Genomic DNA, 14256 nt, shown 5'->3' on the forward strand with positions numbered 1-14256 from the left:
TACATATACACATATACATACACATATACATACACATACATGTACACACATATGAACACACACATGCACACACATACACACACGTAAACACACATATACATATACACAATACATACATATACACAATAGATACATATACACAATACATACACACACATACATAAACATATGTACACACATACATATATACACATAAACATAAACATACATACACACACACGAATATATACACATACATACACATACACACATATACAGGTACAAACACATACACACACATAAATACACATGCATGCACATAAATACACACACATACACATACATACACACATACAGACACATACACATATACACATACATATACACATATACATACACATATACATACACATATACATACACATACATGCACACACATATGAACACACACATGCACACACACATACACACACGTAAACACACATATACATATACACAATACATACATATACACAATACATACACACACATACATAAACATATGTACACACATACATATACACACATAAACATAAACACACATACACACACACGAATATACACACATACACATACACACATATACAGGTACAAACACATACACACACATAAATACACATGCATGCACACAAATACACACACATACACATACACACATACAGACACATATACATACATATACATATACACACAAACACATGCACACACATACAAACATATACATACACATATACATACATATATACATATACATACATAAACACATACACACATACATACATGCACATACATATACACATAAACACACACACAATCTTTAAATCCACCAGGAGAACACAAGTGGTCATTGAGAGGCAGGACGAGGTAGCCCTGAGTCAGAACAGTGGAGGTCCTGGGTTGGAATGAAGGCCCTGCCCTGCCTGTTTACTCATTGTAAGTTCAGCACTGCGTTGCCCGTGTTCCTGCAACTGTGGCTTATGGTATATTATGAGTCTGCTGTTCATGTCTGTAATGAAATACGTGAGGTTGGCGACTCTATAGAAGAAAAAGGGCTTATTCAGCCCACCCTTGAGAAGTTGAATGTCCGCACCACATGGGATATATCTGTCACCCCAGCCCGTGAAGACAGAGACAGGACCGTTGCAGAGGAGACACCTCCTGGTCTGGTGTGAGTTCCAGACAAGCGAGGGCTGCGTCGTAAGACCCTGTCTCAAAAGCAGACAACAGACACCCTGGCTTGTATCACCCATGTTCACACTTATTTGTTGTAAGTCACTTTACTTTTATTGGAGACAAGTTCCGGTTCGCAGGGAACTGAGAACCTTTCAGAGGGTGTGAGTCTACCCCTCGCCCCGTTCTCGTTCTTAACCTCTTTCAGCACACTAACTCGTGACCTGAGCAGGGTCAACGTTTGCATTGACAACCTCATCTTGTCGGGGTAAAGAGGCTGCTGGGTGACACGCAGGCAGTCCGTGAAGTCCTCTTGTTGCTCCGGGATCCCACCCATGGTCACTCAACACACTTGGCCATCACCTCTTAGCGGACACCTTCTCAGACCCCTCCCCTTGGTGATGTGTCACTGTGACCAAATACTTGACAGAATTGCTTATGGTTCCTCTCCGTTGCCATGATAGAACACTCTGACCCAAAGCCACTTAAGAAACTTCATTTTGGCTTCCGGTTTCAGAGGTCTGGATGTCAGTAACAGTGGGGCAAACACGGTCGCCGCATCTCAGAGCTGGACGATGACGTCACAACCAGACACAGGAAGCAGGAAGACAGAGAACAAACAGGAAGTGGGATGAGATCATAAACCCCCAAAGCCCACCCCGTCCGAGGTACTTCCTCCACCAAGATACCACGCCCTAGAAGCTCCACACCCTCTTCAAACAGCGCCACCAACTGGAGACCAACCGCTCAAATACGGGAGCCCAGGAGGGACACTCCTCAGTCCAACCACCACAGACCAGCAGATGCATACAAACTTAGGGTGGTGGGGGCGCTAGATACCACCCAGACTCCACACTTTTCATTTCTTTCCGGTTCTGTGGCCACACGAGGGAATAGCCCAAGCCCCCAGTCTTTCCATTTCCATTCCAGCTACCGCAGGTAGAGGGAAATCTCCCCCGCTGAGCAACCCCGGGCGCCATCAACAATCATTCTGTTTGACCAGTTGGCAACTCCAACCTGCCTGGCAGGATTTGCAAAAAAAAAAAAAAAAAAAAAAAAGTAATTAGCCCAGGTGAGGCTCATCAGAGCCAGTCTGGAATTCTGCCAGCCATACCAGTCGCTCTGTGCCAACCCTTGATTTTAATATCAATGGTGGTGCTGACAAGGGCCAGGCAGGCTGGGAGGAAGCATCTTTACCAGGCATCCCTCTCCCCTCCCCTCCCACCTGCTCTCACAGCGAGGTGAGGCAGCGGCTCCATCAAATCGGGGCTGGCTCCTGAGTCAGTTTGCTGGGCCTCCGTTCTCTAACAGGCTGGGCCCCAGGTGATCTTAAAAATTAAATGAAGCTCAGAAAATGAGACACGAAGGAGAGCCAGGAATTAATAGCCCATCCCAGGCTCCGGCGGAACTCTTGACTGAGCATCCCTTGTCAACTTCCTTGCAATTCATTTGGGGCTTTGTTACTGGCAAAGATTCAGTCGGAGATCTCGGAGCTCTGCAGTGTCTCTGCCTGCCGCGAGTTCCCAGCCCCCCAAGTGTGTTCTTGTTCTCACCCGAAATTTAAAATGGGCCGCGAGAGCCGGCGCTATCTTCCCTCCCCATAAACTCAGAGACTCCTGTGGACGCAGTACGGGCAGGGTAGACTGTAGACTGGCCTGTGACACTGCAAAGACGCCAACTAAAGATTGTCACTGCCCGCAGGGCGTGGAGGTACGTGCCTTTAATCTCAGCAACTCGAAGTGGGACTCCTGTGAATTCAAGGCCAGCCTAGTCTAGGGAGTTCTAGGCCATCCAGGGATACAGAGTAAGACCAGTAAGACGGGGTGTGCGTGTGTGTGTGTGCATGCATGCGTGTGCGTGTGTGGTGTGCGTGTGTGTGCACGTGTGTGTGCGTGCATGTATGTGCGTGCATGCATGTGAGTGTGTCTATGTGTATGTGTGTATCCGTGTGTGCGCGTGTGTGTGCATGTGTGTGCACGCGCGCGCGTGTGTGTGTGTGTGTGTGTGCGCGCGCGCGTGTGATCCCCATTTCCATCATTATCATTAGTAATCAATAACATCATCATTACCACCACCATTATCTCCATCACAATGCACTGACGATTTAACATAGTTAGGTACCAGGCTTTTTACATTCTACTGTATCCTCTCCACAAACGTGGGTGCTGAAGAATGCCATTCCCACGACATTTCAGAGGAAACTGGAGAGTTTTGCTGGATCAGGTTCGTTCTTGATGAGCATTTCTCTTGAGGAATTCCGGGACAGAGTCAGTTGCCTTAACATTCCAGCCAAGAGCTGTTCATTGACTTTTAAAAAGCAGAGTGAAAAACAAAATAGAGAAAAGAGAAAAGGAAGGAAGAAGGTCTGAATCAGGTAAATGGAATCAGGTAGTCCTCCTTCAGGACATGCAGGAGGGAGAAAGTAGGACCGTGGCATGATAGGACCTTAAGTATAAAAGGAGATGGAGATGGAGAGATGGTTCAGTGGTTAAGAGCACTGACTGCTCCTCTCAGAGGTCCTGAGTTCAAATCCCAGCAACCACATGGTGGCTCACAACCATCTGTAATGGGATCTGATGCCCTCTTCTGGTGTGTCTGAAGACAGCAATAAATCTTTTTTTTTCTTTTTTCTTTTTTTTCCGGAGCTGGGGACCGAACCCAGGGCCTTGTGCTTGCTAGGCAAGCGCTCTACCACTGAGCTAAATCCCCAACCGGGCAATAAATCTTATAAATTTAAATACATCTTTAAATAAAAGGAGATGGATCCCAGTTGGCTGTATTGCAAAAGATGTGTCTGAGCTCTTCTTACAGGAAAGGGTAGGCCCAACTTTGGAAAGGTCATACGTGTACATGTCTGTTGCAATGGGCCATCATCAATATAATATGTTAATTTTGTGTGTGAGAGAGAGGAGGGAGGATATGTCATTTGGGTGTGAAGAGTAAATATTAACTCTGGAAAGTTCTGTCAAATCCAGCATCCCAAGCGCCCAGGAGGCAGCTCCTGGAGAGATGTAGGGAAGCAAGGGCAGTGAGGGACACTTCCTGCCGGAAGTCATGTTCATTTTGACTTGAGGTAGATGAACCCCAGAGATATGTGCTCTGAGGTGGGAGGGGCGCACGTGCGCATGCGCTCTGTGGATGTGAAGGCAGCGCGAACAGGGGACAGAGAGGCTGGGATCAGGGATTCCCCTGCCAAGAGACAGACAACCTGTGCAAGAGAAACGAGAACATGGAGGAGATTCTCTCCATGAGGCACCACCAGGCCCTTCCTAAAGAACTAGGTTGATCTGGAACGTTGGATGCTTGGCTCATGGTGGGAGGGAGGAAAGGAATTACCTGAGGAATCTAGATCAGGAAAAATCCACCCTGAGCCCCCTCCTGTCCTTCCCCTGACGTAGAAAGCCATGGTTTTAAAAAAGAAAAGAGGCGGGGTGGGGCGGACCAAACCGTAGTCTCAGAGGAATGGGCTGCTCAGACTCTCTGCCTTCTATGCTGAGCCCCTGAGCAGCATCTGATGAAGCTGCCTCGCTACAAGTCAGAGCCTCGTGGTAACTAACCATGACTCAGAGCGACTGCAAAAGAATTCACCAAATGAGAGTTTGCTGGGTGCGCATTTAGAAATCGGATTCCCCCGCCCCTTCCCCATTATGTTGATTATATCTTTCATCCCCAAGACTGGGGCCAAGATCCTCGCCCCTCCTCCCCTCCCTCTGTAATCCTCACCCCTCATTTCTCTCTCCTCTCCATCCCCAGCATCCCACCACCCCTAAGGCAGTGGCAGGATTCCAAGGAGTTCATTAAAGCCAGCCACCTCCCCGTTGCCCACCGGGCATTCCCAGCAGCCCCCGGGGCCATGGCGGTCCAAGAGCAAGACAGCCCCTTGGAAGGGCGTGGTCCGCTCTGAGGATAGGGAACCCCCCCCCCCTTTGCACGAATGAGAGGAGCCAGCAAACAGTTAATGGTTTAATCCTTTACAGAAAAAGTCACGGCAGACTCGCGATTCTTGATGGTAATGAAGGTGTCACACATTGTCTAGAGAAAGTTGTGCCTGGCAATCTTCCCTTTTTCGGATGCCTACCCCAGTGACATTTCATCTCACATCCACCTTAATGAAATGCATAATTAACATATTCTAATTGTGCTGAGCGCTGCGATGATTTTGACAGAACTCACTTTCCATGTCTAATTTGATGCTAATTTAATCTGTTCCTCTCCCGCTGACATGACCTTTCTTGATTGAGTTTCACTGAGGAAATTTTTTGATGGATTGATTTATCAGCAGTGCGGAGACAACAAAGGCTCAGGGTGCGTGACAGAAAATAGGAAGGGACCGGCCCTCGAAGCCAGTGCGCTTTGAACTTGCTGGCTGGAATGCCCTCTTCCCAGAGACAGCTTGTCTGATCTACTGATGGAATTTGAGCAATGTGACATCCGTGGGTGGGTTTGATCTTCCGATAAAGACAGTAAATATCTTATTGTGGCTGTAGCGGGTTTGCACGGAAAGCCTCTATGGCAACCCGAAGGAAGCCCAGGCACCACGGCCGCTGATTCTTCTGTGAATTCATCTCTTCCGGCCTCGATTCCTGGTTAGAATGCAGGGTCTGGTAGATTCAACCCACAGAGGAGGAGGGAGAGTGGGAAGACAGCGTCCATCTTAAATTATCATGAGAAAAGGCGCTTCCACTAGGGCATAGGGCACAGATACTCTGCTTTTGCTAAAACCTGCCCTTGGATAAGAATTGTAGGTTTTCCTGCAGAATTTCCCACACCCTAGTACACCCAATTCCAGGTCTGAGTCATGTAAGTCAGGACACTGAGTGTGGTGGATGTTCTCAACTCTCATGGTCAACTGGCTGAACCTTTGTCTTTCTCAGGGCGCAGACAGAGAGGTCAAAGCCACACCCCCAGTTCCAGATGTCTCACAGAGAACAACCCCTGAGCCTGCATGCTGTATAAAACTGGCTGGGGTTCTCTTTCAGCAGATTTAAAGCCTTGGATCTGCACGGTTAGGTCAGGGTGTCTCAGCCCAGTTCACTGAGGTCATTTCAGGCCAGGGAATTCTTTGTTGGAAAATGGAGGAATACCGGCTCTACCCAGCTCCTACCCACTAGAAGCTGGTGGTAAGCTCCCTTCTAGATCATGCCAACTAGAACTATCTACAAATTCTATATATATCTCCCTAGTGTGAAAGAACCCCCTGACTGAATACCCCTGACATCATAATGTTACATGTGACATCATAATGTCACAGCCCCAGCTGGACTCCCTGCCTCTCCATCTTCTCAATGTCCTGTGTCCCGCCACGGCCAGTCAGGTAGCAACGAATCCTACCCAAGTGCTTCCCCAGCTCCTCTTCTGTCAGAGCACAGATGAATACACTGTATGAGATATTGATTTCTCTCTGGCCGGTCTTCAGTCATTAACCTATGTGCCCCATAAGATTAGGACCTTGTCAGATCTTTTGATCTTTCTGTTTTGTTTTGTTTAATTGGGGTAGAATGTGTATGATACAGAATTGGTCTTTTGGGTTGTATTTTTAAGAGAGGGAGAGAGGGAATGTGAGCGCCTTCGGAGACCAGAAGAAAGTGTTGGCCCTCCTGCATCTGGAGTTACAAGCAGTGGTGAGATGCCCCATATGTGTGCTGAGAATTTCCCTCTGGTCCTCTGCAAGAGCAGGACATACCCTTAACCGCTGAGCCCGACCTTGTTTTAGCCACGTGAAGTGCGCATCCAAACCACCATCTCATTTCAGAACGTTTCCACACATGAGACCCATTTCTCCCCTTTGGTCCCCTGGGAGCCAGTCATGTACTCTCTGAGACTGTGAACCTGTCTGTCAGGACATTTCATACATACGGGGGTCATTCATACGAGTGGAGTGGCTTTAAGGGAGGGGTCCATCCAGCAACTCCCTGATACGTTTAAAATGAATTTACCACACAACTTGGTCATTCCACTCCAGTGTATGTGTCGAGAAGAGTTGAAAGCTCTTTGAAACGTTTTTAAAGAATTTAAAGTGTAAAACCCTGTGTACAGGAATGTTTGTAGATGTAGTGCAGCCAAATGGCACCCACGTGATGACAAGCTACGCAAATGGGCTGTGTTCATGAAGGCAAGGGTGGGGCTGCTGTGTGTGGCCCACAGAAAAGCCTTACCTGTTCTTTCTTCAACAAGAACGATACCAGGCGCGTAGTAGGTATCCTGTAAATACAGACTGGACGCGTGAAAGCTATCATATATATATATATATATATATATATATATATATATATATATATATATCCAGGCAAGCAAAACTGTGGCTAAGGAAAGGCAGCTGGAAAATGCTAGTGGTGACTGTGTTTCTTTCAGTTTATAAAAGAGAGACGGAAAGAGAGAGGGCGGGAGGGAGGACAGGAGGGAGGGAGAGAGGGAGGGAAGGAAGGAGGGGAGAGGAGAGAGAGGGAGGAAGAAGTAGAAGAAGAAAGGAAGGGAGAGGAAGAGAGGGAGGAAGGAAGGGAGAGAGGGAGGGAGGGGAAGAAGGAAGGAAGGAAGGAATGAAGGAAGGAAGGAAGGAAGGAGGGAGACTTTAAAAAACAAAGCCAAACTGATATCGACCTGTACTTTTTTTTTTCTTTGTAGAATAGTTGGGTGGGAGAGAAGGGCTAGCTGTGTGGCCAGCCTTAACTTGTGTTCTGTGTAGTCTCGGGGTGACAATCTATCTGCCTCATCACCCCCAGTTTTCTTTTTGTTTTTAGGCAGATGAGCTCAGGGTGCCCAGAGTAACAGACATTTTTCTTCAAAGCGGTCTCCCCCGGGAAGATGAAATATTCATTCCAGCGGTTGCTGCTGCTGCAAAGGCTTTCTGCAGAGCGTCTTCGGGAGCTGCCTTACGAGCCCCACAAGGCTCGAGAGCTAACGAGCTCATAATCATCATAACCACACTCGATCATACATCAAAAGCAGTTTAACTCAGCGGAGTGACCTGGCCTACTTCCACAGCCTCTATGTTAGCTGGCATCTGGCTTTGTTCGTGGGCTAAGTTGCTCTGTGACTCCGAGCTGGGCTAAGTACCTGGATGTACCAACACAGAAGGGAGCAAACTGGGGGACGTCTGGGCCAGCCTCCTTGGGTTTGAGTTCTAACTCGCCACTAACTGTAAGACTGTGCTTCAATTTCCCACTCAAGAACACTCAAGAGTTCTCTCGGGGGCTACACTAGTTAATACCTGCATGCAACAGGCAATGCCTGGGGCCACGCTGAGGCCCTCGTGGTGTGAGTTCTTCTTATAAGAGATGTGAATGAGTCAGTTTAGTATCACCTGGCTTTCAAAGATCTGAAAGAGGGATACTCAAAAAATAATTTCTGTTAAGGAATCAGTTTGTTAAGGACTGGAGATATGGTTGCTTCTGAGGTTAAGCACACTCACTGTGCTTCCAGAGGACCAGAGTTCAGTTCCTGGCACCCCTATCAGGCACCACACAACCACTTGTAGATCTAAGGGGTCTGCTGCCCTCTGCTGGCCACCAGAGATAGCTGCACATGTGCACACACAGAGACACATACATAGAAAACTGAGTGGAGTTTCTTGACTCTTCCTTGAATTCTGTCATCCTGTTCTGTCACTTACTAATGACACAGAGTCTCCTGCCTTCCTATGGCATGGGGTCTTGGGATGACACTGGGCCATCTGGAGAACCTGAATCATCTTGTTTTCTCCTAATCTACAGTGGCTTGGGTAGAGACCCTCTGTCATTCATAGGCTGCGGGATTAGAAAGTGGGCATCTCGGAGACCCTTTCCAGGCTGTCACAAATGACTTCCCTTAGGTGCAGGGTGGTGTTTGTCAGTGGGGTTCTTTCCCATGTCTCCATGACAGTGTTCATTTGAAGAAAGAACATGGTTTGGAGGCACACCCAGAATTTAAATTTGGACGGACCTCAGAATGGTACCATCTCTCGCAGTTGTCCGCCTCAGTGGTTTTGTAAGGAAAAGCACATTCGGCCAAGAATCCCTGGCTAGCCTCGGACAAATGCCATGTCAGAGACTCTCTCTGCTTAGCTGTGTGGACACAGCATTGCATGCTACATATAAATACCATGTTGCATTGTGTCCAAGGCCCACCCAAATAGTCACTGCCAAGTCAAAATGTTACTGTTCCTGTTCCATTTCTGCAGCACCTAGAACTGTCTGGCACTCCTTACAGACAAGGCATAAATAATACACATTGTATATGCTAACACGGCTCTGAGTGCTGAAAATGGTGATCCTTTTCCACAAAAAGGAAATACATCTGGTGGGTTCTGCTAACATTCCACAAGGGAAATCCTGCCTTTGTTGGAATGCTCTGTAACCTATGGCCATGATGATATTCCCTGGTGTATGAAACAGACACTAGGAAACCAGTCTGACTCAAGGTGATGCTCCCTGACCAAATCTTTTTCTTTAGAACTGTTCTCTTCTTCAACTTCTATTTTTATGTATATATTGTATCTGTGCATGCGTGCCTGCACAACCTGTTAACACAACCTGTTAAAAGTTAGCCCTCTCCTTCCAACATGTGGGTCCCAGGGATTGAACTCAAGTCACCAGGTTTGGCAGCAAGCCTGGTCACCCTCTGAGCTCATCTCTCTGGCCCTGGAATAGTTGAGTTTTGATAAGCCAGGATCCAAGGATCCCAGCTGTTGTAGAATGACTTTCTCAGAGGCTCCAGCCATAATTTTTGGCCTCTGAATGTCTCTGGGTGTGATTTTGTTTTCATTTGTCAGTCTAAAATAAAAATGTAACATTTCAATTACAACCCAGAGAGAGAAGCAAAGAACGGGCGATTTACATTTGATTTGGACAAGAACAATTTTGTCAACTTCTAATCTGCCAATACTCAATTTTTTTAAATAAAAGCAAACTGCTCATTAATTCACCTCTTTTTCTTTATTGAGTGGAAAGATTTTTTCCTTGTCAATTGTGATTTTTTTTAATCTTTTTATTTTTTGACTTTTTTATTGGATATTTTTTTATTTACATTTTAAATGTTATCCTCTTTCCTGGCTTCCCATCTATAAACCCCCTATCCCATCCCCTCTCCCCCTGCTTCTATGAGGGTGTTCCCCTACTCACCCACCCCTTCCTGCCTTCCCCACCCTGACATTCCCCTACACTGGGGCATCAAGCCTTGTCAGGAACAAGGGCTTCTCCTCCCATTGGTGCTCAACAAGACCATCCTCCGCTACATATGCAGTTGGAACCATGGGTCTGTCCATGTGTACTCTTTGGATGCTGGTTTAGTCCCTGGGAGCTCTGGTTGGTTGGTATTGTTGTTCCTATGGGGTTGCAAACCCCTTCAGCTCCTTCAATCATTTCTCTAACTCCTCCATTGGGGACTCCATTCTCAAGTCAATGATTGGCTGCTAGAGTCTGCCTCTGTATAGGTCATGCTCTGGCAAAGCCTCTCAGGAGACAGCTTTATCAGGCTCCTGTCAGCAAGCACTTAGCATCTGCAATATTATCTGGGTTTGGTGTCTGTATATGGGGTGGATCCCCAGGTGGGGCGGTCTCTGAATGGCCCTTCCTTCAGTCTCTGCTCCAAACTTTCTCTCTGTATTGCCTCCTGTGAGTATTTTTGTTCCCACTTCTAAGAAGGACTGAAGCATCTGCGCTTTGGTCGTCCTTTTTGAGCTTCATCTGGTCTGTGGATTGTATATTGGATAATAAGTTGGCTAATATCAGTTATCAGTGAGTGCATAGTATGTGTGGGGGTTTTTTTTTTGTTTGTTTGTTTGGGTTACCTCTCTCAGGATGGTATTTTCTAGTTCCATCCATTTGCCTATGAATTTCATGAAGTCATTGTTTTTAATAGCTGAGTAGTACTCCATTGTGTAAATGTACATTTTCTGTATCCATCCCTCTGTTGAGGGACATCTGGGTTCTTTCCAGCTTCTGGCTATTACGAACATAGTGGAGCATGTGTTCTTGTTGTATGTTGGAGCATCTTTTGGGTATATGTTCAGGGGTGGTATAGCTGGGTCTTTAGGTAGCATTACGTCCAATTTTCTGAGGAACCTCCAGAATGATTTCCAGAGTAGTTGTACCAATTTGCAATCCCACCAACAATGGAGGAGTGTTCCTCTTTCTCCACATCCTTGCCAGCATCTGCTGTCACCTGAGGTTTTTTTTTTTTTTTTTAACCTTAGCCATTCTGACTGGTGTGAGGTGGAATCTCAGGGTTATTTTAATTTGCATTTCCCTGATGACTAAGGATGTTGAACATTTCTTTAGGTGTTTCTCAGCCACTCAATATTCCTCAGTTGATAATTCTTTGTTTAGCCCTGTACCCCATATTTTAATAGGGTTATTTGATTCTCTGAAGTCTAACTTTTTGAGGTCTTTGTATATATTGGATATTAGCCCTCTGCTAGATGTAGAATTGGTAAAGATCTTTTCCCAATCTGTTGGTTGCCATTTTGTCCTATGACAGTATCCTTTGCCTTATAGAAGCTTTGCAATTTTATGAGGTCCTATTTGTCCATTCTTGATCTTTAGAATATTTTCCTCAGTGCTACTGTGTTTGAGGCTCTTCTCCACTTTTTCTTCTATTAGTTTCAGTGTATCTGGTTTTATGTGGAGGTCCTTGATCCACTTGGACTTGCGCTTTGTACAGGGTGATAGGAATGGATAGATTTGCATTCTTCTACGTGCTGATCACAAATTGAACCAGCACCATTTGTTGGAAATGCTATCTTTTTCCACTGGATGGTTTTGGCTCCTTTGTCAAAGATCAAGTAGGTACGTGGGTTCATTTCTGGGTCTTCAATCCTATTCCACTGATCTGCCTGTCTCTGTACCAATACCAAACAGTTTTATCACTATTGCTCTGTAATACTGCTTGAGGTCAGGGATGGTTATTCCCACAGAAGTTCTTTTATTGTTGAAAATAGTTTTCACTATCCTGGGTTTTTTGTTATTCCAAATGAATTTGCAAATTGCTTTTTCTAACTCTATGAAGAATTGAATAGGAATTTTGATGGGTGCATTGAATCTGTAGATTGCTTTCAGCAAGATGGCCATCTTTACTATATTAATAATGCCAATCCATGAGCATGGGAGATCTTTCCATCTTCTGAGATCTTCCTCAATTTCTTTCTTCAGAGACTTGAAGTTCTTGACATACAGATCTTTCCCTTGCTTGGTTAGAGTCACACCAAGGTATTTTACGTTATCTGTGACTATTGTGAAGGGTGTCATTTCCCTAATTTCCTTCTCAGTCTGTTTATCCTTTGAGTAGAGGAAGGCTACTGATTTGTTTGAGTTAATTTTATATCCAGCCACTTTGCTGAAGTTGTTTTTCAGCTTTAGTAGTTCTCTGGTGGAACTTTTTGAGTCACTTAAGTATACTATCATATCATCTGCAAATAGTGATATTTTGACTTCTTCCCTTCCAATTTGTATTCCTTTGACCTCCTTTTGCTGTCTGATTGCTCTGGCTAGGACTTTGAGTAGTACATTGAATAAGTAGGGAAAGAGTGGGCAGCCTTGTCTAGTCCCTGATTTTAGTGTGATTGCTTCAGGTTTCTCTCCATTTAGTTTAATGTTAGCTACTAGTTTGCTGTATATGGCTTTTACTATGTTTAGGTATGGGCCTTGAATTCCTGATCTTTCTAGGACTTTTATCATGAAGGGGTGTTGAATTTTGTCAATGCTTTCTCAGCATCTAAAAAGATGATCATGTGGTTTTTTTCATTGAGTTTGTTTCTATAGTGGATATAAACATTTTTAAGACTTGCATTCATAAGTAGTTTACATGATATTTATCACTCCCTTCAGCTCTTCCCATGACCCCCAACTTCCCCAAAATTCATGACCTCTTATTATTATAATATAAATACATGTATATTAAAGAGTGTATGTATGTGTATGTATGATACACACACACATACCACATCTGCGACCAAGACAATTTAGTGTTGCACATGTGTGAGTGTGTGTGTGTATGTTTGTGTGTATGTTTGTATGTATGTTCGTATGTATGTATGTTTGTTTGTTTAGGGCTGACAATGTGGGATTGGATAATGTATGTCAGGGCTCACCTCTGGAGAAGCCTGTCTCTCCCGCTCAGGGCAATCAGTGACTGCCTGTAGCTCTTCATCTACTGGTGCGACCTTGCGAGATTTCCCCTATCCTCAGTGGCAGGTGGACTGCTGATGTCATTACACAGATAAATCACATTTTTAACCCAGAGTCGCATACTGGGATGTCGAATGCATTGTTTCTTACGAAAGCCAAGCAAACTGCAGGCTTCAACAAGCCCAGCCGAGGTGGGCCCGGAGACAGGGAGCCTCTCTCTCAGCGATGCCAAGGCTGAGGTAGGAGGATCTCAAGTTTGGGGCCAGCCTGAGCTAACTACACAGTGAGATGTTGCCTCGGCTTGACAGCAGCATGTTTGAGAAAGTGACACAGTAGCAGAGCCTGAAGACTTAGCGGCAGAGGGGGTGGAAGGAAATGAAGGCTTGTTGGGGGATTTTTGGTGCCTTACACATTGGATTTTCATGACACTTTCAGGGTGTCAGTTTAGCATTCACAAATATCAACTGTTTCTCTTAAAATGGGGCCTCACACTAGGTCACCCTTAAGATTAGCTCAATATTCATTCCAAAACTCTGAAGACCCGCAGTGGTGGGCAGAATTCTAATGCCTGTCTCCCAAGCCCCTTTCCCCTGTGTTTATTCAGTCAAGCACTAATCTAAGAGCACCTGGAAGGGTCCACTAACAGATACCACTAACACCAGGTCAGTTCTCCTTAAGCACAGGAATGGTCCCAATCAGACAGACCCGGTTCCTTTAAAATCAGGGCTTATTCTCCAGCCGGAAGCAGAAGTTAGAGCAGTGATGGAGAGATGACTTGGGAGTTGACAATACCTGCTGCTCTTCCGTAGGCCATGAGTTTGGTTCCCAGCACCCACACCAGATGGCTCACAGCCATCTGTAACTGCAGCGCCAGGGGGAATACACTGCCCTCTTCTGGCCTCCGTGGGCACTGCACTCATGAGCACGCACACACGCAGAGACGTGTACACAATTTGAAATAAACCTTTTT

At 45.7% G+C, this 14256-nt stretch overlaps 1 protein-coding gene and 1 long non-coding RNA gene across 4 annotated transcripts in view; both read left to right on the forward strand.

The window, feature by feature from the left end:
• Nucleotides 1-14256, forward strand: part of Tshz2 (teashirt zinc finger homeobox 2) — a 446877-nt gene that overhangs the window by 329243 nt on the left and 103378 nt on the right. The gene's annotated exons all lie outside the window — the stretch shown is intronic.
• LOC120101801 (uncharacterized) lies at nt 5026-10082 on the forward strand. 3 transcript variants are annotated; one of them, XR_015684003.1, is made up of 3 exons: nt 5026-5197; nt 6730-6809; nt 7926-10082. It is a non-coding gene; the product is annotated as an uncharacterized LOC120101801 (long non-coding RNA). The 3 variants fall into 3 exon arrangements; XR_015684002.1 differs by lacking the exon at nt 5026-5197 and adding an exon at nt 5601-6308; XR_015684001.1 differs by lacking the exon at nt 5026-5197 and adding an exon at nt 6420-6502.

This window comes from Rattus norvegicus, chromosome 3, assembly GCF_021556685.1.
Source record: "Rattus norvegicus strain SHRSP/BbbUtx chromosome 3, alternate assembly SHRSP_T2T, whole genome shotgun sequence".
Classification (NCBI taxonomy): domain Eukaryota; kingdom Metazoa; phylum Chordata; class Mammalia; order Rodentia; family Muridae; genus Rattus; species Rattus norvegicus.